The 27,944-nt window shown below is 36.8% G+C and overlaps 1 protein-coding gene and 1 pseudogene across 3 annotated transcripts in view; one reads left to right on the top strand and one right to left on the bottom strand.

The window, feature by feature from the left end:
- The window catches only part of LOC127684576 (40S ribosomal protein S8-like), a 33,401-nt pseudogene extending 31,598 nt beyond the window's left edge, over positions 1–1,803 (top strand).
- Positions 1–27,944, bottom strand: part of Sbf2 (SET binding factor 2) — a 365,757-nt gene that overhangs the window by 254,654 nt on the left and 83,159 nt on the right. The window lies entirely within an intron of this gene.

The raw sequence follows: 27,944 nt of genomic DNA, 5'->3' as shown, positions 1-27,944 counted from the left end.
ATATATCACATAAATACATAGTAATAATTTTTTAAAAAGCAATTGAAAAGAAATTCTAGAGACTGGAGAGATGGCTCAGCAGTTAAAAGAACATCTCTCTCTGGCAGAAGACCCAACTCTGGTTCCCAGTACCCATGTCCACCAGCTGAAACCACCTGTAAATCTAGCTCCAGGAAAGTCAAGGTCCTCTTCTTGCACTGGCAGATACCTGAACATACTTACACACAGGTACATCATTAAAATTTTTTAAATATTTTAAAAGAAATGAAAAATTTTATCCAGGGGAAAAATCTATTTATTTAAAAGAAACCAATTACAAATTTTTACTTAAACTTCCTTTGAATTTGAATGACAAAACTTATTCTGAATTGCATAAAGCTTCTAGTTTTAAGAAGCTGAACCTGAATGAAACTAGCCATGAACTAATGTGTCACATCCCATACGTTAAGATTAAATTCTAATTTCTCAAACACATCTAGCTTTTCCATGATTTATACTCATAAAAAAAAATACCCATTCAACAACAGATGAGGATAGCTACAAGCTAACATATATCAATTAGCAAAACATCTTTGGGGAAATAAAATCTGTAGTGCTAAAAAAAGCAGGAAAAATGCGAAGAAAAAACAGAAAAGGTAAAATCAGGAGAGCAAAATTATTTTAATTTGCTATAAAAACTACAATCTTTCAAAAATTATACAATTGATCCTTATAACAAAAGCCTATTAAGGATATTGAAAACAAAATTTAAAAAAAAAACATCAAATTTATAACTTATTAAGAAAAGAGAAATGAAGAGCATTTTCCTCTTTTAAATTATTATTTATTTTAAATTTTTAAAAATTTGTTTAAAAAAACAAAGAAACAGATGCCTATCTGCCTTCTTTAAAAAAAAAATTACAGAAAAAAAGCAAATGAGGTAATACATGTTAGGGTACTTGAAACATAAAAACCTACAATATTAGCTATAACAAATTATAATGTATAATTAATCGCTTTTTGGTACTCCACATGCATCACCACCCTGAGATCTCTTTGTTTTTCTTCACCTTTAGAAAAATATAGAGTGCATCTTTTTCAGATCCTCCATTTGTGGATTAAGAATTCCTATAAGAGAAGATAGCTGTGTTCTAAAACCCAGACTGGGAAGTTTTGCTCTTTCCCTTTGCCGCCAGTGTCAAGCAATGGACATCTATGGGGACAACACAAGCACCACCAACTGTGGACAAAAGAAAACCCCTCCACACCTCAAGAACTAGAAGTATGAGCTGCCAACACTGGCCTGTACCACATACACAGTCTGAGTTTGAGGAGACAAAAAAATATCATGCCCTGAGATTGGATGTGGGGAACTTCTCCTGGGGCTCTGTGTGTTGTGCTATTAAAAAAAGAAAGAATGAAAGAAAGAAAGAAAGAAAAAAGAAAGAAACCCAAGGATCATTGCCTTGGAGGCAAGGATCTACACCACCTGGTGAAGAACTCCATTATGCTCATTGACAGCACAGCCTGCTGACAGTGGTAGAGTCCCGTTATACACTGCCCTTGTGCTAAGAAAAGACCATGCTAATGCTTGAGGGGGAAGGGCTTTTAAACTAGAAAACAGCCAAAATTAAGAAGAAATATGATGAAAAGGAAAAGAATGCCAAGGTTAGAGAATATTTGGTGAGGAAGTTCCAACAGGGCCAACCTCTGACTTGCACTGCATCAAACCTGGGCCAGTGTGGTAGAGTAGAGGGCTACGTGCTTGAGGGCAAGGAGCTAGCATTCTTTGTGAGGAAGATCAAAGCCGGAAAAAGCAAATAAGTTGTCATTCATTGCTCATGTAATAAGATGTTTATTTTTTGTTGAAGAAAGAACAGAACTATAAGATGTAAAATGACCCCTCTCTTCTCACTCTGCCTTCCTTGTCCTTAATAACTCTTATTCTTTATGTTGTGTCTCTGTGCTATTTATCTACAATCATTCTAAACTAATTTGTGCTCTACTTATTTTTTATTTATTATAAAATAATAAAATAAATAAAAATATTTATTATTTTATTATTATTAGTTCTACTTCTTGTGTTTATTTTCCTGATTGCTCAAGAAATTTACTTCTCAAAGGTAAAGGATTAAGAATTAGAAGAAACAATTCTGACAAAGGTGCATGGCTGAAAGTACAAGAGCAAAGGAGTAGGACAGACAGGAAGTGCGTGGTCCTTAGTCCACTCCCACAGGGCCCTCCTTGATAACACAGTCAGTCCATTCCAGTGGGTCTGTGTCCTCAGGACTCACCTTCAACTTGGTCCTCCTCCCAGTGCCACACCACCGCTGCTGCTCAAGTGTCTAAAGTTTTAACTTTAGATCACACATTCAAAACATAGCAGAGGAAATAACAGTGCTACCAAACACATTTGAGAAATACAAATTTACAAAATCCTTTAAGTCAACTTAAAATACAGGGTCTTTAACTTGTTTCTTACAACTACGCTGGGACTTTGGGAGAATAAGCATGGTTTTACTACCCCAAATTAAGATATAAGATCTGAGGTAAGAAACTATACACATAAATACACATATATGCATACAGGAACAAACAAATAAATGGATGGATGGATGGATGGATGGATGGATGGATGGATGGATGGATGGATGGATGGATGGAATAAAATGAAAACACCACTACATTTTCACTAAATGATTATTAAGAATATACAGATTTGATTTTCTCTTGGTAACTACTCTCATTGCTTTTGGCTAATTACAAGTATTAAAGCCTGATACTCTATCTCCTTTATTGCTTCAACTATTTACAAGTAATGTTAATTGAGATTCCTACCCTTCTAGACCCTGATGCTGCTTAAGTTATTCATGAAAATACCACATAGTTTTGATTCTAAGACATATTTTTCACTCTGATATTTCTATAGTTGTAGTTTTTCCAATTTATGATAAACAAACTGATATTAGGTAGACAACAATATATCACAGCAAACACTACATACAAAATATTCATTTGAACATAACTTTGAGTAAAAATATTTATATCTGTTAAAAATATACACTCCTCCGCTGCCACTGCCACGATCTGACAGATGTGGTAGACCTGTGCCACATCTGACAGGGGGAAGATTCTACTTTCAAATACTCTCTAGAGAACTGGCAGGAGCAGGTGATTCAGTAAGAATCACCCTGCACCCCTAGAGGCCTAGACGCGCTCTGGGACTCACTACCCAGCAACCTCCAGATCACCACTCCCCTTCCTTCCCTTTTACCCCTCCCTGCCCCTTCACTGCCCCATTCTGTCTGATATGGTAGACATTCGCCCCTTTTGACACGGGGAGGATCCTACTTCCTGATACTCTCTAGAGAACTGGCAGGAGCCGGTCATTCGAGAACTGGCACCAGTAGGGCATTTGAATTGGTAGAAGTGGGACATTCGAGAACCAGCATCAGCAGAGCATGCAAGATCCGGCAGCAGCAGAACATTTGAGAAATAACAGCCTGCAGGGCATTCGACCCTTGGCAAGTCTGCCACAGGGGAGAACCCATCACCTGATACTTCCTGGAAAACCAGCTGTTTGCAGTGCATTGGAGAGAAAGGGAATCCCAGGAGTAGAGAAACACAGGCCTGCAGGACAGAGGAGATAGAGACAGCAAGACCAGCTAACACTGGAGATAATGAGATGGCCAAAGGCAAACTCAAGATCATTACCAACAGAAACCAAGGCAACATGGCACCATCAGAACCCAGTTCTCCCAAAACAACAAATCCTGCATACTCCATCACATCAGAAAAGTAAGAGCTAGATTTAAAATCACATCTCATATTGCTGATAGAGGACTTCAAGGACATAAGTCCCTTAAAGAAATACAGGAGAACATGGGTCAACAGGTAGAAGCACAAAAATCCCTTAAAAAATACAAGAGAATATGGATCAACAGGTAGAAGCCCTTAAAAAGGAAACACAAAAATCTCTTAAAGAAACACGGGAGAGAACATGGGTCAACAGGCAGAAGCCCTTAAAGAGGCAATACAAAAATCCCATAGGGAATTATGGGAGAATATGGGTCAACATGCAGAAGCCCTTAAATAGGAATCACAAAAAAATCCTAAAAAGAAACACAGGAGAACATGGGTCAACAGGTAGAAGCCCTTAAAGAGGAAATGCAAAAATTCCTTAAAGAATTTCAGGAAAAAACAAACAAACAGGCAAAGGAACTGAACAAAACTATCCAGGATCTAAAACTGGAAATAGAATCAATAAAGAAGTCGCAAAGTAAGACATCTCTAAAGATAGAAAACCATGTTAAGAATTCAGGAGTCATAGATGCAAGCATCAACAACAGAATACAAGAGATAGAAGAAAGAATCTCGGATGCTGAAGATTCCATAGAAAACATTGACTCAACAGTCAAAGAAAATGCAAATTGCAAAAAGCTTGTTACCCAAAACAACCAGGAAATCCAGGATACAATGAGAAGACCAAACCTAAGGATTATAGGTATAGAAGAAAGTGAGGATTTACATCTTAAAGGCCCAGTAAATATCTTCAACAAAATTATAGATGAAAACTTCCCTAACCTAAAGAAAGAGATGCCCATGAACATACAAAAAGGCTACATAACTCCAAACAGATTGGACCAGAGCAGAAATTCCTCCCATCACATAATAATCAAAACACCAAATGCACTAAACAAAGAAAGAATATTAAAAGCAATGAGAGAAAAAGGTCAAGTAACATATAAAGGCAGACCTATCAGAATTACACCAGACTTCTCACCAGAGACTCTGAAAGCCAGAAGAGCCTAGGCAGATGTCATACAGACCATAAAAAGAATGTTAGCCCAGACTACTATACCCACAAAACTTTCAATTACCATAGACGGAGAAAACATGACATTCCATGACAAAAGCGAATTTACACAATATCTTTCCACAAATCCAACTCTGCAAAGGATAATGGGTGGAAAATACCAACACAAGGCAGCAATCCACACTGTAGAAAAATCAATAAGGTACTCTTTCAACAAACCCAATAGAAGATAGTTACACAACCAGAATTTCACCTTTACTTTTCCTTAAAATCTCTTAGTATCAAGGGTCTCAATTCCCCGATAAAAAAAAATAGACTTAACAGACTAGATACGTACACAGGACCCAAAGTTTTGCTGCATACAAGAAACCCACCTCAGTGACAAAGACAGTCACTATTTAAGAGGCAAACGTTGGAAAACAATTTTCCAAGCAAATGGTCCCAAGAAACAAGCTAGAGTGGACATTCTTATATTGGATAAAACTGACTTTCAACCAAAAGTTGTTAAAAAATATAAGGAGGGACACTTTATACTTGTCAAAGGAAAAGTTTACCAAGATGAACTCTCAATTCTGAACATCTATGCTCAGAATGCAAGGGTACTCACATTCATAAAAGAAACTTTTATAAAGCTCAAAGCACACTTTGCACATCACTCAATAATAGTGGGAGATTTCAACACCCCACTCTCAAAAATGGACAAATCATGGAATCAGAAACTAAACAAAGATACAGTGAAACTAACTGAAGTTATGGACCAAATGGATCTAACAGATGTTTACAGAACATTCCACCCAAAGGCAAAAGAATATATCTTCTTCTCAGCACCTCATGGTATCTTCTCCAAAACTGACTATATAATTGGTCACAAAATGGGCCTCAACAGATACAGAAATATTGAAATTATTCCATGTATCTTATCAGATCACCACATCCTAAGGCTGGTCTTAAGCTCAAACAAAAGCAATGGAAAACACACATACACATGGACACTGAACAATGCTCTTCTCAACAATAGCTTGTCAAGGAAGAAATAAAGAAATTAAAGACTTTTTAGAATTTAATGAAAATAAAGACATATCATACCAAATTTATTGGACACAATGAAAGCAGTGCTAAGAGGAAAACTCATAGCTCTGAGTGCCTCCAAAAAGAGAATGGAGAGAGCTTACACTAACAGCTTGACAGTGCACTTGAAAGCTCTAGAACAAAAGGAAGCAAATACCCCCAAGAGGAGTAGACAGCAAATAATAATCAAACTTAGGGCTGAAATCAACCAAACAGAAACAAAAAGAACTATATAAAGAATCAATAAAACAAGGAGCTGGCTCTTTAAAAAAAAAAAATCAACAAGATAGATAAACCCTTAGCCAGACTAATGAAAGGGCACAGAGACAGTATCCAAATTAATAAAATCAGAAATGAAAAGACATAATGACAGAAACTGTGGAAATTCAAAAAAATCATCAGATCCTTCTGCAAGAGTTTATATTCAACAAAGTTTGAAAACCTGGATGAAACAGACAACTTTCTAGATACGTACCAGGTGCCAACATTAAAACAGGATCAGCTAAACCATCTAAATAGTCCCATTAAGTCCTGAGGAAATAGAAGCAGTCATTAATAGTCTCCCATCAAAAAATAAAATAAAATAAAATAAAAAATAAACCAGCCCAGGACTAGATGGGTTTATCAGGGAATTCTATCAGATCTTCAAAGAAGAGTTAATACCAATACTCTTCAAACTTTTCCATGAAATAGAAACTCAAGGAATGCTACCCAACTCATTTTATGAAGCCACAATAACACATATACCTAAACCAAACAAAGACCAAACAAGGAAGGAGGACTTCAGACCAATCTCCCTCATGAATACTGATGCAAAAATACTGAACAAAATCCTGGCCAACCAAATCCAAGATGCATCAAAACTATAATTCACAGCTTCATTCCAGGGATGCAGGGATGGTTCAATATACAGAAATCCATCAATGTAATGCACTACATAAACAAACTAAAGGGGAAAAAAAACCACATGGTCATTTCATTAGATGCTGAAAAGACTTTTGACAAAATCCAGCATCCCTTCATGATAAAAGTCTTGGGGGGATCAGGAATCCAAGGCCCATACCTAAACTTAGTGAAAGCAATATACTGCAAACTGGTAGCCAACATCAAGTTAAATGGAGAGAAATTTGAAGCAATCCCACTAAAATCGGGGACCAGATAATGCTGCCCACTCTCTCCCTATCTATTCAAAATAGTACTTAAAGTCCTAGCCAGAGCAATCAGGCAGCAAAAGGTCAAAGGCACACATTGGAAAGGAAGAAGTAAAAATATCACTATTTGCAGATGATATGATAGTATACTTAAGTGATCCCAAGACTTCCACCAGAGAACTCCTAAAGCTGATAAACAACTTCAGCTAAGTGGTTGAATATAAAATTAACTCAAGCAAATCAGTAGCCTTCCTCTACTCAAAGGATAAACAAGATGAGAAAGAAATTAGGGAAATGACACCCTTCACAATGGTCCCAAGTAATATTTCATACCTAGGTGTGACCCTAATGAAGCAAGTGAAAGATCTTTATGACAAGAACTTCAAGCCTCTGAAGAAAGAAATCGAAGAAGGTCTCAGAAGATGGAAAGATCTCCCATGTTCATGATTGGCAGGATCAATATAATAAAAATGGCCATCTTGCTGAAAGCAATCTACAGATTCAATGCAATCCCCATCAAAATCCCAAATCAATTCTTCATAGATCTAGAAAGAGCAATTCTCAAATTCATCTGGAATAACAAAAAACCCAGGATAGCAAAAACTATTCTCCACAACAAAAGATCTTCTACAGGAATCACCATCCCTGACATCAAGCTCTACTACTGAGCAATTGTGATTAAAAAAAAAAAAAAACTGTTTGGTATTGGTATGCAGACAGACAGGAAGATCAATGGAATAGAATTGAAGACCCAGAAAAGAACCCACACAGTACGGTCATTTGATATTTGACAAAGGAGGCTAAAAACAACCAGTGGGGAAAAGATGGCATTTTTAACAAATGGTGCTGGATCTACGAGAGGTCTGCATGCAGAAAAATGCAAATCAACCCATTCTTATCTCCTTGTACAAAGCTCAAGTCCACGTGGATCAAGGACCTACAACATAAAACCAAACACACTGAAGCTTATAGAGGAGAAAGTGGAGACAAATCTTGAACACATGAGCACAGGGGCAAAGTTCCTGAACAGAACACCAATGGCTTATGCTCTAAGAACAAGAATAGGAAAATGGGACCTCAGAAAACTGCAAAGCTTCTGTAAGGCAAAGGACACAGTCAATAGGACAAAATGGCAATGAACAAATTGGGAAAAGATCTTTACTATCCCTACATCTGATAGAGGGCTAATATCCAATGTATACAAAGAACTCAAGATGTTAGTCTCCAGAGAGTCAAACAACCCTATTAAAAAATGGGGTACAGAACTAAACAGGGAATTCTCAACTGAGGAAACTCAAATGGCTCTAAAGCACCTAAAGAAATGTTCAGCATCCTTAGTTATCAGGGAAATGCAAATCAAAACAACACTGAGATTCCACCTTACACCAGTCAGAATGGTTAAGATGAAAAACTCAGGGGACAGCAGATGCTGGAGAGGATGTGGGGGAAAAGGAACACTTACTTCTCCATTGTTGGTAGGATTGCAAGCTGGAAACCAGTTTGATGACTCCTCAGAAAATTAGACATAGTACTACCTGCGGACCCAGCTATACCACTCCTGGGCATATACCCAGAAGATGCTCCTACATGTAATGAGGACACATGCTCCACTATGTTCATTGCTGCCTTATTTATAATAGCTAGAGGCTAGAAAGAACCCAGATGTCCCTTAACAGAGGAATAAATACAGAAACTGTGGTATGAATACACAATAGAGTACTATTCAGCTATTAAAAACAATGAATTCATGAAATTCTTAGGCAAATGGATGGAACTAGAAAATGTCATCTTGAGCGAGGTAACCCAATCACAAAAGAACGCACATGGTATGTACTCACTAATAAGCAGATGTTAGCCTAAAAGCTCAAAATAAACAAGTTACAATTCACCCAGCACAGGAAGCTGAAGAAGGAAGAGGACTTAAGTGAGGGTGCTTTGGTTCCTCTGAGAAAGGGAACAAAATACTCACAAGAGCAAGAGCAATAAGGGAGACAATGTGTAGAGAAGAGACTGAAGTAAAGGCTACCCAGAGACTGTCCTACATGGGGATTCATCCTATAAACAATCACCAAACACCGACACTACTATGGACAACAAGAAGTGTATACCAAAAGAAGCATGCCATGGTTGTCTCTGGAGGGGCCCTGCCAGAACCTTACAAATACAGAGGCAGATGCTAACAGTCAACCACTGGTCTGGGCGTGGGGTCCCCAATGGAGGAGCTAGAGGGTATCCAGAGGAGCTGAAGGGGTTTATAGCTTCATGGAAAGAACAATGATTTCAGCCACCTGGATGCCCCAAGACTCCCAGGGACCGAACCATCAACCAAGGGGTACACATGGTTCCAGGCAAAAATGTGGCAGAGGAATGCTTTGTTGGGCATCTGTGGGAGGAGTGGTCCTTGGTCAGGTAAAGGCTCAATAGAGGCCCCAACAAAGAGAAACTAAGGGGGGCAAGGTGGGAGTGTGTCGGGTGGAGGGGCATATACGTAAAGGCAGGGGATGGAAGGAGGGGTTGGGGGTCTTTGGGGAGAGGGCAAATCAGGAAAGATTTTACCACTAACAATGTAAATGAAGATGATATTCAATAAAAAAATATTATAGAGTTATACACAAAATAATATTATACAGTACATATTATAATACATAAAATGTTTTATAACATATAAAAATATATTTTATAACTAAAATTTATGTTTTATAATATATAAAAATATATTATACAGTCTCAAACAGAAAATAATACTACACATATAAAGCAGATGACCATATACTATATAAGACAGTTAAATGCAGTAGAACATGTGAAATCTTTAATAACTGGTTATTGATTTACAATTCGAGATGATTAATAAACTAATTTTAAAAAAACCATAATACTCTTTTTCAAATTTACCCCCAAAAAGTTTCAACATGTTATGTTACTTTCTTGTGTAAGAATCTATAATGGTCTAGGTATGATACATGTCTATAATCTCAGCACTTGGGAAGTAGAGACAAGAGGAACGGTAGTTCAAGGGTATCATAGTTGAACCCAGCCTTCTTTTAAGAAAACAAGCAAATAAATTACAATGGTTTCAGGCTGGAGAGAAGGCTCAGTGATTAAGAGCACCGACTGCTCTTCCAGAGGTCCTGAGTTCAAATCTCAGCAACCACATGGTGGCCCACAACCATCTGTAATGGGATCCAATGACCTCTTCTGGTGTGTCTGAAGACAGCGACTGTGTACTCACATAAAATAAATAAATAAATCTTTAAAAAAGAAATTAAAATGATTTCTTACTGCCTCCTACTTCAAATACAGATACCTCAAACTTTTAAGCCTCCGGTATCTGGTCTCATAAATTTAGAAAATGGCAATTTCCATCCCAACTACCTATCCCTTATTCCCAGACTAAACTCCCTGATCCAGTCAGCTCTAGTCTCTTTGAGCAAGTTTCCATCTTTCTTATAACTTTGCTTTGGTCTGCTCACTACCAGTGTCTGTCTCTCCATAATGAAAAAAAAAAAAAATCCTAACCCAGCCTTCAGACTTAATTCACTCAAATACATTTTGAATTCTTTTTTTTTTGTTTTGTTTTGTTTTGTTTTTAATTTTTTTATTCGATATAATTTATTTACATTTCAAATGATTTCCCCTTTTCTAGCCCCCCCCCACTCCCCGAAAGTCCCGTAAGCCCCCTTCTCTTCCCCTGTCCTCCCTCCCACCCCTTCCCAATTCCCCGTTCTGGTTTTGCCGAATACTGTTTGAATTCTTAATAGAGCAGAGACACTGTTACAGTTACACAATAGCATGCACCTATTCCTTTCTAAGCAATTACTTTTCCCTAAAAGATCTTAAAAGCCTTAGGAATGTGGAAAGTGTCCATCTCTTCTCCATCAGAGGAGAGAAACTGAATTAGAAATGGAGGGATTTTTAGGGCTTGAGTATATCTTAATGAGAGAAAGTCAGTTGGCTGACAAGAGGCCCTGGGTTCAGTAGACTTCATGAAGAATGAAAAGGATTCAAGAGGTGAGGGATGTTAAGGGAGAGACTAAATGGGAGGGGCAAGGGAAGGGCAGCAAAGAGGAGTAGAGCAGCAGAGGAGGGGGAGGGAGGCTTTAAAGATTTCAATCTTAGAGGAATTAAATAAAATCCTCAAACAAAGAGTTACAAGGACGTTCAGCTACTCCAAAGCTCAGTTGGGGAGGGTTTTGCTTTCACAGTACTGACACATGAACAAGCAATTCAAACTGTTAGGATCAAATCTTATGGTCTAATTTGCTTTTTACGTTAATGCAAGTTTAAAATACAAATGGACCCATTATTCACCTCTGTTTCTTGCAGTTTTACTCACAACTTTCCACTTTTTGATGAATTCTGTGGTCTCAACAGAAATTAGGTGTGAATATTTAGAGGGGAAGAGTGGACAAGGACGGGTGCCCTCTTAGAACTACAAAGATCTATTTGAACTTGGTGAAACAGCCTTACAAGACACGCTGGAGCACTAGTCACACTTTCCCTAACAATCCACACAAAGGACTCCTCTCAGGGATAAAAGTAAAGCTGTGATGCGACAGGATTTCTAAAGAATGAAAAGTATTTAGTTTAAACTAACAAACAAAAAAAGGAAGGAAGGAAGGAATATAATACTTCTGGTCAAAAGTCCACTTTCTGGAATTCATGATGAATGGGAAGAATTTTCATCCTGCAAAGCAATGTGCAACGTGCAGTTCTTCTACAACTGTTATTCACTGAAACAACTGATCTTATTACAAAACAAGTTAAAGAAACAAACAAAGCCTCTTTCAATTGCTGCTCTGATTTCATTGTTAGAACTCACCTTTCCTTTCACCTCAACACAGTTGCAGATACTGAATGCCAAATGTCACTTACACTGAAGGAAAGGACATTAGACAATTTTGACATCAGCAAATGAATTCAGCTATCCTTAGTCACTGATGACTCTCTTCCTATTTGGACATTTTTAAAGTAAGATTTTTGTCCTTCCTGGAAGTTCTTTTTGCATTCCAGATTACAATAGGGACACAAGTATAACAACAACAACAAAATGATGTAAGTCAAGAGTTAGGCAGGACAGGGCTCAAATTCTTCAACAAAATTCTAATTGTCACTTTAAAAAAATCAGCACAATGAAACAAAGTTCTGGCTTAATATCAAACCTTAAAATTTAATTAGAAAATGTATGCTTTTGATGTGTGCTTTAGAAGAAAGTACTTATAAAAATGTTTCCCACTTTATAGGAAATAGTTGCTTAAACCATGCATCCAATGTCTTTCTAATGTCATCTGTGTAAGACCATCAATTTTCATCTTCCAGTTTTAAGAAAACTAAAAATCTGTTTCCTGTAAAGTCTGAAATGATAGTTGAACAAGTTATTTTTAATTTCTAGAACAGAAATAGGGGACTTTTTAAAGGTGGTTTTATAACTGTTCAGAATGATTTTAAACTCACAATTCTCCTGCCCTGGCTTCCCAAGCCAACATACTTTTAAGTAGTTATACAATTTCTATATGTAAATTACTTTAACAAATGATTGTTTTTTATTTCTACTACTGATCATCTCCTGGGGAACGAACACACACACACACACACACACACACACACACACACACCTTCCTCTGTTAATGTCGCATCTACGGGGGGGGGAAGGCTACTAAAAAAAGAACCAGCTCTTTCAAGTTCATATCCTGCCAGCAGATACTTTGCAATGGTCAGAGATATACACTGTCATACAGGAATAATGTTACATATTAACATTTTTAAGAGGAAAATCCTAAGCTCAAAATTAAGTGGCTGTATTAATAATATACTTAACTACATAAATCTGTGGCCTCTGCCTAATTCTCTGATTTGCAATATGTTTTCTCAACTTTATATAACGAAGACTAAGCATACCTCTTCCCTTGTCTTTTGCAATGAGTATATTTGTAAATAATAGTCACAGAGTGTAAGTATTTATACTGTTGTACATCCTTACAGACCCCTAACAATGCAGCTTAGGTTTCTGGAGGGTTATTTTTGTTGTGTTTTCTTTATTTAAAAGATTCACTGACTTCAAATCTAATGTCTAAACTGGAAACAAGTAAACTATGGATATTTAATTCCTTGGAGTTAAATTGTTTTCATAATGCTAATAAGCAACATCAGTAAGTATCATCCACCAATTGACAGATGTTATCATCCACCAGCTGATAAGGAACTGGCTCACAGAAATGAAATAAATACACAGAGAGCCAATGGGTGAAATACATGTGGAACAGACAGATGTTTGTTTCAAGGTGACCTGGTTTGCTCAGACTCTGCATATTTCCTTCTCTGAAATCACTGTTTCCTCTTTTATTACCAGTATTCACTCAGCCAACTTTTCCTTATGGAAAGATTTAACAAAAATGTGGAAACATTCTTGATACTCAACACACACACACACACACACACACACACACACACACACACACAAACTGTGTTTCGATTAGGAAAGGTTTTTTTCTTTCTTTCTTTCCAGGAAAGTTTTTTTTTCTTTCTTTCTTTCCTCCCACCAAAAGGTAGGAGGGAGGAAAAGCATTAAACATTGGATATACAACAAACTGTCCTTGAGGCCTCAGTCAATTTTAAGCATGATTGATAGTTGACCTTTTACCAGACTTTGACTATTTAATTAAAAAAAAAAAATACAGCAACCAACAATGCTCCAAGACTGTGTTTTCATAAATCAAGAACTTTCTTGATGGCCTGAAGAATAAGTTACGTTTCTCTGATATTTTAGAATATGAAATTACAACTCAGAAAAAGCACTAAAAGTCAATAAGTATTTGAATCATAAGAATTTTCTAACATATCACTTATTCAACACTTTTTTTTTTGGTATAGAATAGAGTTTATTCAGAATAGGGGATGGGAGTTAGTGGGAGAGAGAGAGAGAGAGAGAGAGAGAGAGAGAGAGAGAGAGGAGGCCGGCCATGACCACGTGGAGGGGGGGGAAGAGCCCCAGGGGCAGAGAGGTGAGAGTATGTGGGAGAGTGGTGAGCAAAGAGTTATTCAACACTTTTAACTGTGTGACAAAGAGCTCAAGTTCTAAAATTACATCAAATAAGCAAACCAAAAAAGAGTAAAATTAAGTACCCAATTCTTTTTTAAAGGAGACTTGGTTTCCTTCATAGGAGAACCTGTGGATGCCTCTAAATCAATACATACTATCATCTTGGATAAAATTCTAACAAATGCTAGTGGCACTGGAGTTCACAACAAATGCATTTAGATAAAGGCTGAGAACGAAGACATGAAATCTCAGCAAACAAAGTAGGTTAGGCCAGACCTTCATATCTACACACTCACATCTTATTGTAAGCATCAGCTGTTATAGCAGATGATGAGACTGAATAATCCTGAGGAATACTTTAGTTATCCATGGTGAAATACTGTTAATATGTAGTCTTAGGAATGTACATGACTTATAAGGTGTGTGCTTTTGCAGTTACACATATGCACCCTTCCCTGTCTATGCCGTTTTTCTGCTTTCTGCCATAGCAACTCTTTTGTGACTCAGCACATTACTATGGCTTTATCCCGACCAGCATAGTCTCACTATTCAATAGCTGGATTCACCTGTTGAAATTCAAGATGAGTCAGAGTATCTTCTAAAGAGACACCTCAAGGAAGAGACTGACAAAAAGAAATGAGAGTAAGAATGACAACATGGGGACCAGCTCATACATACGTGCAGAAGAGCTGAGTAAAATTTTCTTTCCTGTTTTCTAAGCAGTTTACTTACTAAGTAGTAGTAATTACATTATAATTACATACATTTTCTTCTTAAGATTAGTAGGTGCAATAGCTTTATGTTACTATGCCAGATACCCAACACCATCAACCTATAGTTTGTTTTTGCTCAAAAATTTAGAACCTTCAGTCCATGATTTGTTGGCACCACTCGTTTTGGGCCCATGGTCAAACAACTCATGGCAGAACATGCACTCAGGGCAAAGGCCTCATGAGCAGGAAGCAAAAGGGAGACAGAGGAAGAGACCAAGGCCTGACAGTTTCCTGCAAGGGCGCTTTGTCAGTGACTAGAAGCCATCCCACCAGCCTACTTTCTTAAAGGTTCTACCACCTCCCAGTGTCACCCTATATAGAGAAAAGTCTTACTGCATGGGCTTTTGGCAGCCAATACAGAAGCAAATTATAGCCATGGGGAAAACTGAAAGACTGCATCTTACCTGGGTAGATTCACAGTATCTCATAGCTTGAAACTCTCAAGAGATTACAATCCTTATTTGTAGTTATATGGGGGAAAAAAACCACCGAAATTGTAATAATTTATCCTAACTTGAAAAACTAAAAACAAAACAAAAACACCACACAACAAATAAAAAGCAAAAACCGAGCTTTCCAGATTCTTCAAAACTAGTCACAAATGCAAACAAGGATTTTGTTTTATTTTGTGTTGAAACATGGTCTCATTGTGGAACTCCTGTTGTCCTGGAACTCTGTGTGTAGACCTGGCTGGCCTCAAACTCACAGAGATCTCCCTGTCTCTGCGTCCATGCAGGGATTTATCTGTTTGCTTCTTGCTTTCTCCCATTAACATATTTTTGGAGAGAAATAAATTTATTTCTTTTTTTTTTCACAAATCTAATCATATAAATTAAGACTAGAGAAAGTTTTAGGTAGTTTGTTATTATAAGAAACACCAATAAATACACTTGTTACTAATGTAAAACCTCATCATTAAAGCAGATACCAACATTTAGTTATAGAAATTTTATTGCATGACCACTTTGATAGCCAAAATCGTCTCATATTATTATTTTACTTTGCTTTTTAAAAATCAGGACTTTAATGGATAGAACTGATGCTTCAGTGGCAGAGGGTTTGCTCAGCTATACAAAACTTAGTTTAATCCCTAGTAAAATTCCATGCGCGCACGCACACACACACACACACACACACAATGCTATAAAACCAGATTATCAACATGTTCCCACAAAATATATTAAACATGTAGACTGATTATAAAAACAAGTTCAGTAGTGACAGTTTGAGGAAGGCTCATACTCAGAATTTCTCTTCAAACTGTTTAAAAGCAATAATGACTGCAAAAGAATACTAGTCTAAGCCAGGCGGTGGTGGTGCACGCCTGTAATCCCAGCACTCTGGGAGGCAGAGGCAGGTGAATTTCTGAGTTCGAGGCCAGGCTGGCCTACAGAGTGAGTACCAGGACAGCCAGGGCTATACAGAGAAACCGTGTCTCAAAAAAAGCAAATCCAAAAAACCAAAAAAAAAAAAAAAAAAAAAAAGAAGAAGATAACAACCAGTATGCTTATGGGTTACTGCAAATTGAGGCTTAATAAAGGCAGTAACTATTATATAAAGTATATAACAAATATATACCCAAACATGAAATATTCTATCACTAGTCAGAAGGCTTGTGAAGCATCCCTAAATTTTAAGTAGTATTTACTCATAAAATATTGTTTGGGTATCATTTTTTGTTTTTAATTAGATGTTATCAATGTCAATCAAGTATGTTGATTTTTGCCATAAAAGGGGGTCAAGGTACAGCAAAGAGATCCCTGACCCCCTGATATATAACCTTCATGAAACACAACCCAAAAAAAGGATCACTAGCTACTACTACGCGGCTATGAAGTAACCCATAAAAGTACTAAAAGCACCAAGTCATATTTGTATAATGGTAAAACAAACATTATTATTTAATCTTAGAGATGCCTTAAAATACTGCTTCTGCACAAAACAATTTTATAGACACAAAGGGTATGCTTGCATAATCACAAATGTGCTATTATTATTTGAAAAGCTCAAGTATTTTCTAAATATAACTGAAAGTTATCAAATAAAAATTTAAAAAGAACAACAAAAATAAGTTAATAGGGGCTGGAGAGATGGCTCAGTGGTTTAGAGCACTGACAGCGCTTCCGAAGGTTCTGAGTTCAAATCCCAGAAACCACATGGTGGCTCACAACCATCCATAACAAGACCTGACACCCTCTTCTGGAGTGTCTGAAGACAGCTACAGTGTACTTACATGTAAAAAATAAATAAATCTTTAAAAAAAAAAAAGACCATTTAAAAAAAGTTACTAGAACTGACAAGTGACATTAATAAGGTTCCAGAATATTGACAAAACAACTATTAGAGATCTAAATGAACAGAAAGCTTTGAGTTCACTCATTGGTACATCAATATTATTAATATTTTAATTCCCAGGACTGGAAAGATAGCTCAGAGTTGAAGAGTACATGCAGCTCTTATAGAGGATCTAAGTTCAGTTCCCAGCATCCACATCATATCCACTTGTAACTCTAACTTCAAGAAATCTTGTGTCACCATCAAAAGGACAAATCGGCAACCAACAAATTGATCTTCACCAATCCTACATCAGATAGAGGGCTAATATCCAATATATATAAAGAACTTAAGAAGTTAGACTCCAGAAAACCAAACAACCCTATTAAAAAATGGGGTACAGAGTTAAACAAAGAATTCTCATCTGAAGAACTTCAGATGGCGGAGAAGCATCTTAAAAAATGCTCAACTTCATTAGTCATTAGGGAAATGCAAATCAAAACAACCCTGAGATTTCACCTTACACCAGTCAGAATGGCTAAGATTAAAAATTCAGGAGATAGCAGGTGTTGGAGAGGGTGTGGAGAAAGAGGAACACTCCTCCACTGCTGGTGGGGTTGCAAATTGGTACAACCACTCTGGAAATCAGTCTGGCGGTTCCTCCGAAAACTGGGCACCTCACTTCCAGAAGATCCTGCTACACCACTCCTGGGCATATACCCAGAGGATTCCCCAGCATGTAATAACATGCTCTACTATGTTCATAGCAGCCCTATTTATAATTGCCAGAAGCTGGAAAGAACCCAGGTATCCCTCAACAGAAGAGTGGATGCAAAAAATGTGGTATATCTATACAATGGAGTACTACTCAGCCATTAGAAACAATGAATTCATGAAATTCTTAGGCAAATGGATGGAGCTAGAGAACATCATACTAAGTGAGGTAACCCAGACTCAAAAGGTGAATCATGGTATGCACTCACTAATAAGTGGATATTAGCCTAGAAAACTGGAATACCCAAAACATAATCCACACATCAAATGAGGTACAAGAAGAATGGAGGAGTGGCCCCTTGTTCTGGAAAGACTCAGTGAAGCAGTATAGGGCAAAACCAGAACGGGGAAGTGGGAAGGGGTGGGTGGGTGGACAGGGGGAGAGAAGGGGGCTTATGGGACTTTCGGGGAGTGGGGGGCTAGAAAAGGGGAAATCATTTGAAATGTAAATAAAAAATATATCGAATTAAAATATATATATATATATATATAATTAAAGGATTACATCGAATATATTTCTGATAAAATTGTAGAAAAAAAAATCTTGTGTCAGCTGGGTGGTGGTGGCACCTGCCTCTAATCCCAGCACTTGTGAGGCAGAGGCAGGTAGATTTCTGAGTTCAAGGTCAGCCTGTCTACAGACTGAGTTCCAGGACAGCCAGGGCTACACATAGAAACCCTATCTCAAAAAACAAAAAAGGGAGGGAGAAGGAAGGAGGGGAAATCTTGTGCTTCTGTGGGACTGTGGGTATGCACATTCTCATGGACTACCTACACACAGATAAACTCAAGTACACATAATTAAAATAAATCATTAAAAATATTTTATTTCTCCTAAAATTGATATACTGAGGCCAGGTGAGATGGACTACTTTCCCTGAAACCATAACCCATAACAGACCTTTCTTTTTAAGTGGTTTTGGTCAGGAATTATGTCCTAGTAATAAGAAATTAAACTGATAAACATGGTTAAAGTAACTATTTCAAGAACAAGAGACATCTGTATCACTATTTATGAACTAACCTCAAAAGTCTATGTTCTTTTGTCACAAGTAGATACAAAGTCAAAGAAAGAAGGAAAAGGTATACCTTGGAGAAAAAAATGTCAAAGAACTTTAAGGCCATTGCTTTAAAATACTACAGGTTACCTTAATTAAATAAAGTTAATATCTAGGAAAAAGTCTTCACAAAAGATTCCTAAGCAGAAGTAAGTTCTTCAGATTTATTCAGTATTTGTCACTCTTAATAAAATCTTTGATTTGATTGAGAGTCCCTAGTAAACTTAATAACTGATGTATTCTTTTATAGCCTCCAGAATACTACTCTGTGCCAATGTCACTGATCCATTGTTCAATATTTATTCTGTAACTACTGCAGACTATCGTAGCCACCAATAATATACAACGGTGAATTACAGCTGATTTTGTTTCCTAAAACACTACAGTCTAGAAGAATGAAATCAAACAAGTAGTTATAATAAAAATAATGCAATAAATAGCATTACTAGACCAAGTTCATTATAATTATAAATCTTCTAAGCTTTGGATCCCAATTTTCTGAAATATAGATGACAACATTTACTTCCAATTAGTAACTCACCATTAAGGGTGAAAGAAAATGGTAAAAGTGCCTAACATACCACAAGTAAATGAGAAGTGCTATTTCCAATAAGCAGCAACAGCATTATTAATCTGCAATGCCAGTTTATATATTGACATAAAACACAGTATTTACTTTGCTGTACAAAATAGTATAAAGTTCACTAGTATGATGAATAGTACAACTCTCAATTTCTTCCTTGAACAAGTCAGTAATTCATAATGTGGAGGGAACAATTATTGCAAATACTTTTTATTTGGTCATTTGGGGAATCCAGGACAAAAAATCCTATCAGACCTAGCATTGAAGATATCAGGAAAGGAAAAAGAAAGCAAAACCAAGCCGGGGGGTGGGGGGTGGGGGGGGGTGGCACATACCTGTAATCCCAGCACCTGGGAAGCAGAGGCAGGTGGATTTCTGAATTCTAGGCCAGCCTGATCTACAAGAATGAGTTCTAGGACAGTGCCAGAGCTATACAGAGAAACCCTGTCTCCAAAAACAAAAACAAAAACAAAACAAAACAAAAAAAAACAAAAAAAGGAAATCAAATCCAAACCATATTCTATCTGTGACACAAAATGATTTCTGATCATATTTTACTGACAAGAAAAAAAATCATATGATCTTACCTCCAGATTAGAGGAACCCAGTACATAAATACATACATATGCATTTATATGCCCTAGAAAACAAACAGAAAAGCTGACTGGTTTGTGCCACATTTGTCAATTGACCTTTACACACAGACTGGGGGTATGTGGGGAAGGAGGAAAGTTCCACAAATCACACACACAACAAAATGTCTTCAACTCACGTCTGTCATGCTTTGACTGAAGTATTTTAAAATGTTTTAAAGAATTCGTCTTAAATATATTAATCTTTTTTACATTTATCTTTTAATATATTTTCTTTATATTAATTTAAAACATATTTACACCAATTTTTTATTATATTTACTTTATTTGATCATTCAGTCTATTTTACTGAATACTGAATAGGACAAAAGCTAGCTTTTAAGCTGTTCAACTAGAAATGCTCCACCTAGAAACAAATGATCACCTGCTTTAGCTCTTCCTTAAAATAAATGCCCTGCTGAACACCTTGAAGGATATCACTCAGATTTAAGCACTTCAAAGAAGTCTTTAAAAGGCTTTACTAAAGTATGGCAGACATGAGGTGAAGGCATTTCCTTGTGTGTGGGGTTTGGGGATCCCCTTCCCCAGTCTGTGTGAAAAGGTCAACTGACAAATACAAACAAGAACAGGCATGCAATGGGGGAGGCTGCATGGCCAAGTAAGGGCAAAGGCAGGACTAGAGCAATTACCTAATAATCACACATGACTTAAACCTCCTGGAATTGGGGTGAAATCATTACAGAAACACCAGTCAGCATTTCTTGTAAGACTCCTACATAACTAAGGGTTCCTCCCAACTCTCCACAGTAAAGGTTGACATGTATTTTCCTTAGAGGAAAACACATTTACATGTTATCACCAACCTCACATTCTTAAATACATTGTCTACCTTTCAAGGACCCAAAAGAATATGAATATTTCTGTTTGCCCTAATGCCTGTAATATGGCACATGTAGCCTAGCTGTGCAAAGGCTGAGCATATAGCAACACCCTGAACTCCTCTGCTCACTTAGCCACCCCTTCTTCAGAACCTTCTTTTCTACTGGCAGAAACCCTTATGAGTCCATATAGTCACTGATATCTCTCACAGAAATTCCCTTCCTTGAAAGGTCAATAAAAGTCAAAAGAATACCACACTCCAAAATATCTCTGCAAACAGTAAACTGGTATCCAAACACTGCTACACACACAGCAACTCCCATTCACAATTTTGTCTAGATAACAGAGTACACAAGAGGGAACTGCCAATCAACAAGGTGGATAAATCAGAGAATCAAGTAAAATACCTTTCCTATTTTCATCAAAAAACATAAATAAACATAATTTTGCAACAATGAAGAGTTTTTAGGTTGTTTAGAAGAAGTATGATTATCTGCTAGATATTTGTTGGTGCTTCTTAATTTAACTTGAATTCTTAAAAATAAAATCATGGGCAAGATAGCTGTGGGTATCACAGAAGAAACTTGAATTTTAGAGGAAATCTGAATTCCTCTTCATATTAAGGTTCATTACTGTCACTATGTGCATGCTTTCTGAATCATAATGTCATTTCAACTAAGCAATACTAATTGACTATTACACATCTTCCTTCACGAAGAGTACACAATTTTATAAAAAGCATTCAAACTATTTTTAGTGTCTTTTCTATAGTTCATTACTTTTATAGATAGGTCAAATTTAGTCCTTGATTAATTCTTCAATTTTAATAAAACTGAGCAAGCTAGGTGTCCCATTGGTAAGAATAATCCATAATGCTGTACAGAATATATAATCTTAATTGTATTCTAATCTAAAATATAACTTAAGGATCAGTAAGATGGCTTTGTGGGTACAGGCATGTGCCACCAGGTCTGATGTCCTAAGTTCAACCTCTGGACCCACATAGTAGGAAAAAACAAATTTCTATGAGTCATTCTGACTTCTACAAGCATGCTGAGGCTGTATGCATGTGTTAACATGTAATTTAAAATATGAAAAATTAAAAAAAATAAAAATGTTGATAACTCAGTATCACTAGCTTTATCCATGCACTGGATTACAGATGAATTTATTGGTTAAAAAATATACTATCTTAATTTCTCACAACTGAGAAATGACAAAATAGTGTCTGCTATGTAATAAAATGTTTAATAGAAAAACACTCAGTGATAAGAATGACACCAAATCCAAAACCAGGAGAAATATAAACAAAGAACAGTGAAGTGATGGAATGAAAAAAAAAAAGTTCCACAGATATGAAAATTGGCCAATGTGTGGCTTTGTTTGCTTGATTGTTTTTAAAAGCAAGAAAGGGACACAAAGGAAACTGCAAGAAAAAGGAATTGTTTTATAGGAGACAGAAGCCAGAAACTCTATATAATCTATTCTAGGAGGTGGAGGGGACCACCAAGGCCTCCATGGTGGAAAACAGATTGTTTACATAGGGCAAGCAGGTGTCTGAGAGAAGAACTTGGATGTCAGTAATGACAGACTTTGTTGCCATGGTAGAGAATGAATTTTGCAGAGAATGGAACTTCACTTGAGCGTTAAGAAAAAGGAGAGGGGTGGTGGAATATAACAGGTCTAGGAATGACACCTCTGCTATCAGTGAGAGGGAGCAATGCTGAATGAAAAGAGGATTTCATGGGGATGGAGTGGTAAAATTCAGAATACCAAAAATTCTGCTATAAGACTGTCTCTCTGAAAAATGACTGCATAAACAAAGCATGAATAAGGCAATATCAATAGATATGCTGCTACAGAAGGGAGAAAATCTCACTTGGTCCTACCCCTTGACAAAGAACAGCTAATGACTGCTCAGACAGGGCAAATTAACCTCTCTCAGGGATGAGCCCCATAACTGGTTATCAAATACAAATGGTTAGCTCTAAACCCATAAACACAAACAGCAAGAAGAAACTCAAGTTGATTTTTATGTTTTACTATTTATATGTGTATGTATAATGATAATAATCACAGAAAAGGAGTCTATCATTTGAGAGTTGGGTGGGTTCCTCAAAGAAGTTGGGAGGAAGGGAAAAACAAAACGGAGAAAGTGATATAATTATATTTTATTTAAAATGTATTAAAATAATAAACTCTACCTAAGGTGGACAAAATAAAGCTAGCCAGAAAAGAAACAAACAACAAAGTACAGCACTTGATAGGAGTGTACTCACCAAAAGAAACACGATAGAGGCCAAGGGAGACCATATTCTAGGCCACAAAAAAAAGCATGTTAAAAAAAGTTTTTAATCCCAGTAGCACAGTAAAGAAACAAAGAAGTAATTTAGGTCACATACTGCACTATCTGACCACAATGGAATTAAATTAAAAACCTATTAAAGAAAAAGCTCTGAAAAAAAAAAAAAGAGATCTTGGAAAATAATTATAAATAATACATAGAAGAAAAGAAAATTCAAACTATAGATTTATAAACATTTTAGTGACAAAAAATAAAAAACAACTTATTAAAGCTTGAAAGACTGAATTAAAACTGTACTTGCAGATTACCTTATATTATTTAGAGACCTTTATTACAAATAAGGGCCTCAAGATAATTACTTCAGTTTCTACCATTAAAAAAAGCTAGAAAATGACCAACAAATTAGCTCTAACATAATCAGGAGTAGGGAGAGATTAGAAATAAATATAAATGATTATATAAGACAGTAGAGAAAAATCAATAAGAACACAGCATGACTTATTGAAAAAACATCTAAAACACAAGAAGAAGAAAACATAAAGTATACTTTTGGATTCTCATTTAAGTCTATGATCCACTGTTACAAGAGGGATGAGAAAATAGAATGGAGGAAACCTTGTCAGCTATTAACAAAGAACTTAAAAAACAAAGAAAAATAATCAAATCAACCAATGGGCAAATGAACGCTCTAAAAGAAACAGTACTAACAATAATAAGTCTGTGGAAAACGTCCAAACATCCTTAGCTACTGGGAAAATCCAAATCAAAACCACAATGAGAATCCTCATGAGACTGTCTCTCACGCTTGAAACTTTACAATTAAAGAATACAATGAATAAAATGAAAATATAACACCCATAGATTGACTGAAACATACTGTTCAAAACTGAACATCTGAGTAAGAAGAAAAAAAAATAAGTATGAAAAAACCCAAAAGTATATAGAATGTATATAATGATACCATTAAAAGAAATAATATAGAGATTATATAATCAGAAAAAGTGGTAGACGCTCTGGAGTGTCTTAGAAGAGGGAATGTCAATCGAGAAACTGCCTCTAAGATCAGACTACAGACAAGGAGCATTTTTCTTTTCTTTTCTTTTTTTTTATTCGATATATTTTTTATTTACATTTCAAATGATTTCCCCTTTCCTAGCCCCCCCCCACTCCCCGAAAGTCCCGTAAGCCCCCTTCTCTTCCCCTGTCCTCCCACCCACCCCTTTTTCCCCATTCTGGTTTTGCTGAATACTGCTTCACTGAGTCTTTCCAGAACAAGGGGCCACTCTTCCTTTCTTCTTGTACTTCATTTGATGTGTGGATTATGTTTTGGGTATTCCAGTTTTCTAGGTTAATATCCACTTATTAGTGAGTGCATACCATGATTCACCTTTTGAGTCTGGGTTACAAGTGATCAATGTGGAAGGCTGAGTCCACTGTGGATGATACTAACCCAGGCTCATGGCCATAGGTGCTAAAGAAAGCAGTTGAGCAAGCCATGGGGAGCAAGCCAACAAGCACAGTTCCATGGCCTCTGCATCAACTCCAGATTTCCACACAGTATGAGTTCCCTGCTTTGGCTTCCTCAGACTAAGATTCAGATATATAAGCCAAATAAACCACTTTTCTCCCCAAGTTGCTATAGTCATGGTGTTTCATCCCAGCAATACAAACACTAAGATACCTTCCCAAATAGTTCCACCAATTGGGGAGCAAACATTCAACTACAGAAGCCTATGGGGCCATTCTCATTCAAACCACCATACATACTTAACAAGAATGTTAATATTCCACTCTCTGCTTTATGTAAGTTTCAGAAAGTCTAATGCTATATATAAACATTTAGAATCTGCAGGTCTTAGTAATAAATATTTATAGGGCCAGAGAGATGTGTAAAGCACATACTTCAAAGGCTTGATAAACCTGCGTTAGATGCTTGGAACCTTAGTTGGATTTAAAAGAAAAAAGCCAGATGCAATGGTGAACATGTGTCATGTGAGCACTCATACAGCAAACGGTATACAGAGGCAGGAAGTCACCTGAGTACCCATGGGCCTAACAGCCTTGAATACCCAGCACAATACAAACAAGACCCTGTCTAAAAACAAGTGGAAACAACTAACTCCCAAAAATTGTCCTCCAACTTCCATACATGCACCCTGGTGCACATGTGCCCCTGCCCACATACATATGTTATACACACTAGAAGATATTTAACACACATTTTAGTTCAAACTTGGCAAATTGTTATTTAGAAGGTCTCATTTCATGGAACTTTTAAGAACATCAACAACTGGACTTTTAGTGTAAGTTAATACTCAGAAATTTGTGAAAATTCAGATTCTTGAAGGGCAGTAAGTGTGACTATGTGACTACAAAATTGAACATATATACAAACAACTTACTGCTACTGTAAGAGCACTGCTAGAATAAATGTACAAGGTCACACAGCGCATCTGGTGTCATATATGTGTGTGTGTGTGTGTGTGTGTGTGTGTGTATGTGTGTGTAATAGGTACATGTACTGTCTTCAAGAAACAAGTTTAGCTACCCAAAAAACTGACTGATGAATGAAAATTAATTTACTAAGCAAACAGAAGTCACGTATATATGTACATGGGTGTTTTCTTGCATGTGTGTCTGTGCATGCCTGAAGCCTACACAGGGCCAGGAGAGAGCATCAGATCCCTTGGAATTGGAGTTACAGATGGCTACTAACCAACATGTAGGTACTGGGAATTGAACCCAGGTCCTCTGGAGGAGCAGCCAGTACCTTAACTGCTGAGTCACCTCCCCAGCCCTGACACTTCTGTTTTTATTTATGTTTTTGTTTTTTTTTCCCTCACTCAGGACTAAGCAGACTCTATTATAAAAAGGACCTTCCAAGAAATGTCTATCAAAAATAAGTGGCTGCATCATAACTTACCAGTCACCTTTTTATTCTTTAACTAAAAGAAAAGAAACATCAACAGACTTTCCCAGCTATAAACTGCATAATGACTAGCTTGCCAAAATATAGTCATAGTTACAACAGGGGCACGAATGTTATGGGGGTAACCATACTGTATTTAAGGCTGACTAAGAGGAAACACTTTTCTAATACCATAAACCTGGATGAGAACCCATGCACAGCTGAGGATAACACAGGTCCCACGCACAAACCTATTGCCTCTTCTTTTGCTAAGTGGACAACGTATTAAAATGCCCTCTAAAAGCATTTCTCTCTACCAGTGGATTAGTACAACTCTCAGACTTCATCAGAGAAGCTTCTTGGGGCAGTGGAAAATAGAGAACATAGAAATTTATGACTGGTAAAATACAGAGAGTAAGTGAGTGCTCAATCTTAAATGGGACTATATCTGTAACACACCCATCCCCAGGGTCAGGAGTCATGACAGAAAAGAGTGCACAAAAACTAAAAGCAAAAGGTTGAGGGAAAGACCACAGTGAGATATTATCTTCTGGATATGTAGAGCTATTGGACTCATGCACTCAAACCATCTGTAGGTAACTATAAAAGACCTGCAAAAGATTATGTAAGTCAACCTTCGAGCATGGAGAGGGAAGGGGTTCATGGGCACCTACTCTTAACTGGGAAGCTATAGCTGACGGCTTCTAGAAGAGGAAGAATCAGTTTTCTTTGGGGGGAGCAGTTCTGGGTAAGTTAACTGTATTCCACTTGACGGCCCCACATCTAGAAGTACATAGACACCACAAATTGGAGTCAATGGGTTATTGATTTGTTTTTAGGTACATCAAATTGGGGCAGATAGGAAGTTGAGGTAGATCTAGAAAGCATTAAGCGGAAGACTTGGGGTGAATGTCATCAAAATACATTGTATTAAATTTTTTAATTTTTAAAAATATTTTAAAGAAATAAGAACCAACTATGTACTGTACTGTCTTTAAGAAACAAATTTAGCTACCAAAGATGCCCCAAAAATCTGTCTGTTGATGTAGGAAAATCAACTTACTAAGCAAAAAGAAGCCATCAGGCAATTGTAGCTATTTAACTGAGCTATTTAATTGTAGCTTATATCTGGCAAAGTAGACTTCAAGCCAAAACTAGTCAGAAGAGATAAGAAGAGCAACTAACCCTTAAATGAAACAATCCAAAAAAAAAGATTTTTTAAACAAATGTAAACATTTAAAACAGCAAATATCAGAGTCCCACATCCATGAAACAACAAAAAACAAAACAAACAAAATGTATGCAAATTGACTATATAAAGAAACAAGTTCCCCCAAAAAGAAACAAAACAAGACCCACCCCTACTAACCATGAAGCTATTTTCACCTGATACCTGCCAGCAAAGGGAAAATTAGTTTTCACCAATAGAGTATCACTGACCATAGCAATCACACTCCAGGGGAGGCCCCATGACTAGGAGTAAGTCAGCCAACACAAAACAAACTCAATGGTCTTTTGGAGGGTGCTTTTTGCTATGTCTTGATTTTCTTTTCAGGGGGTCTTACTGGGTTTTTGGTTTGATTCTCATCTCCCTCTCTTTCTGTCTGTCTCTCAGGAAATGGGAAGGTAGGTGAAACTGGGAGTAGTTAGAGGAAGGGAAAATATGATCAAAATATATTATATAAAAATGTTCAATTAAAAAACATATAAAGACTTTAAGAACCCAGAATCCTACCTCTTTTTG

The sequence above is a fragment of the Apodemus sylvaticus genome, chromosome 1 (genome assembly GCF_947179515.1).
Source record: "Apodemus sylvaticus chromosome 1, mApoSyl1.1, whole genome shotgun sequence".
NCBI classification, from domain to species: domain Eukaryota; kingdom Metazoa; phylum Chordata; class Mammalia; order Rodentia; family Muridae; genus Apodemus; species Apodemus sylvaticus.
The sequence above is the reverse complement of the archived record's forward strand: the minus strand, read 5'-3'. Positions and strand labels throughout refer to the sequence as shown.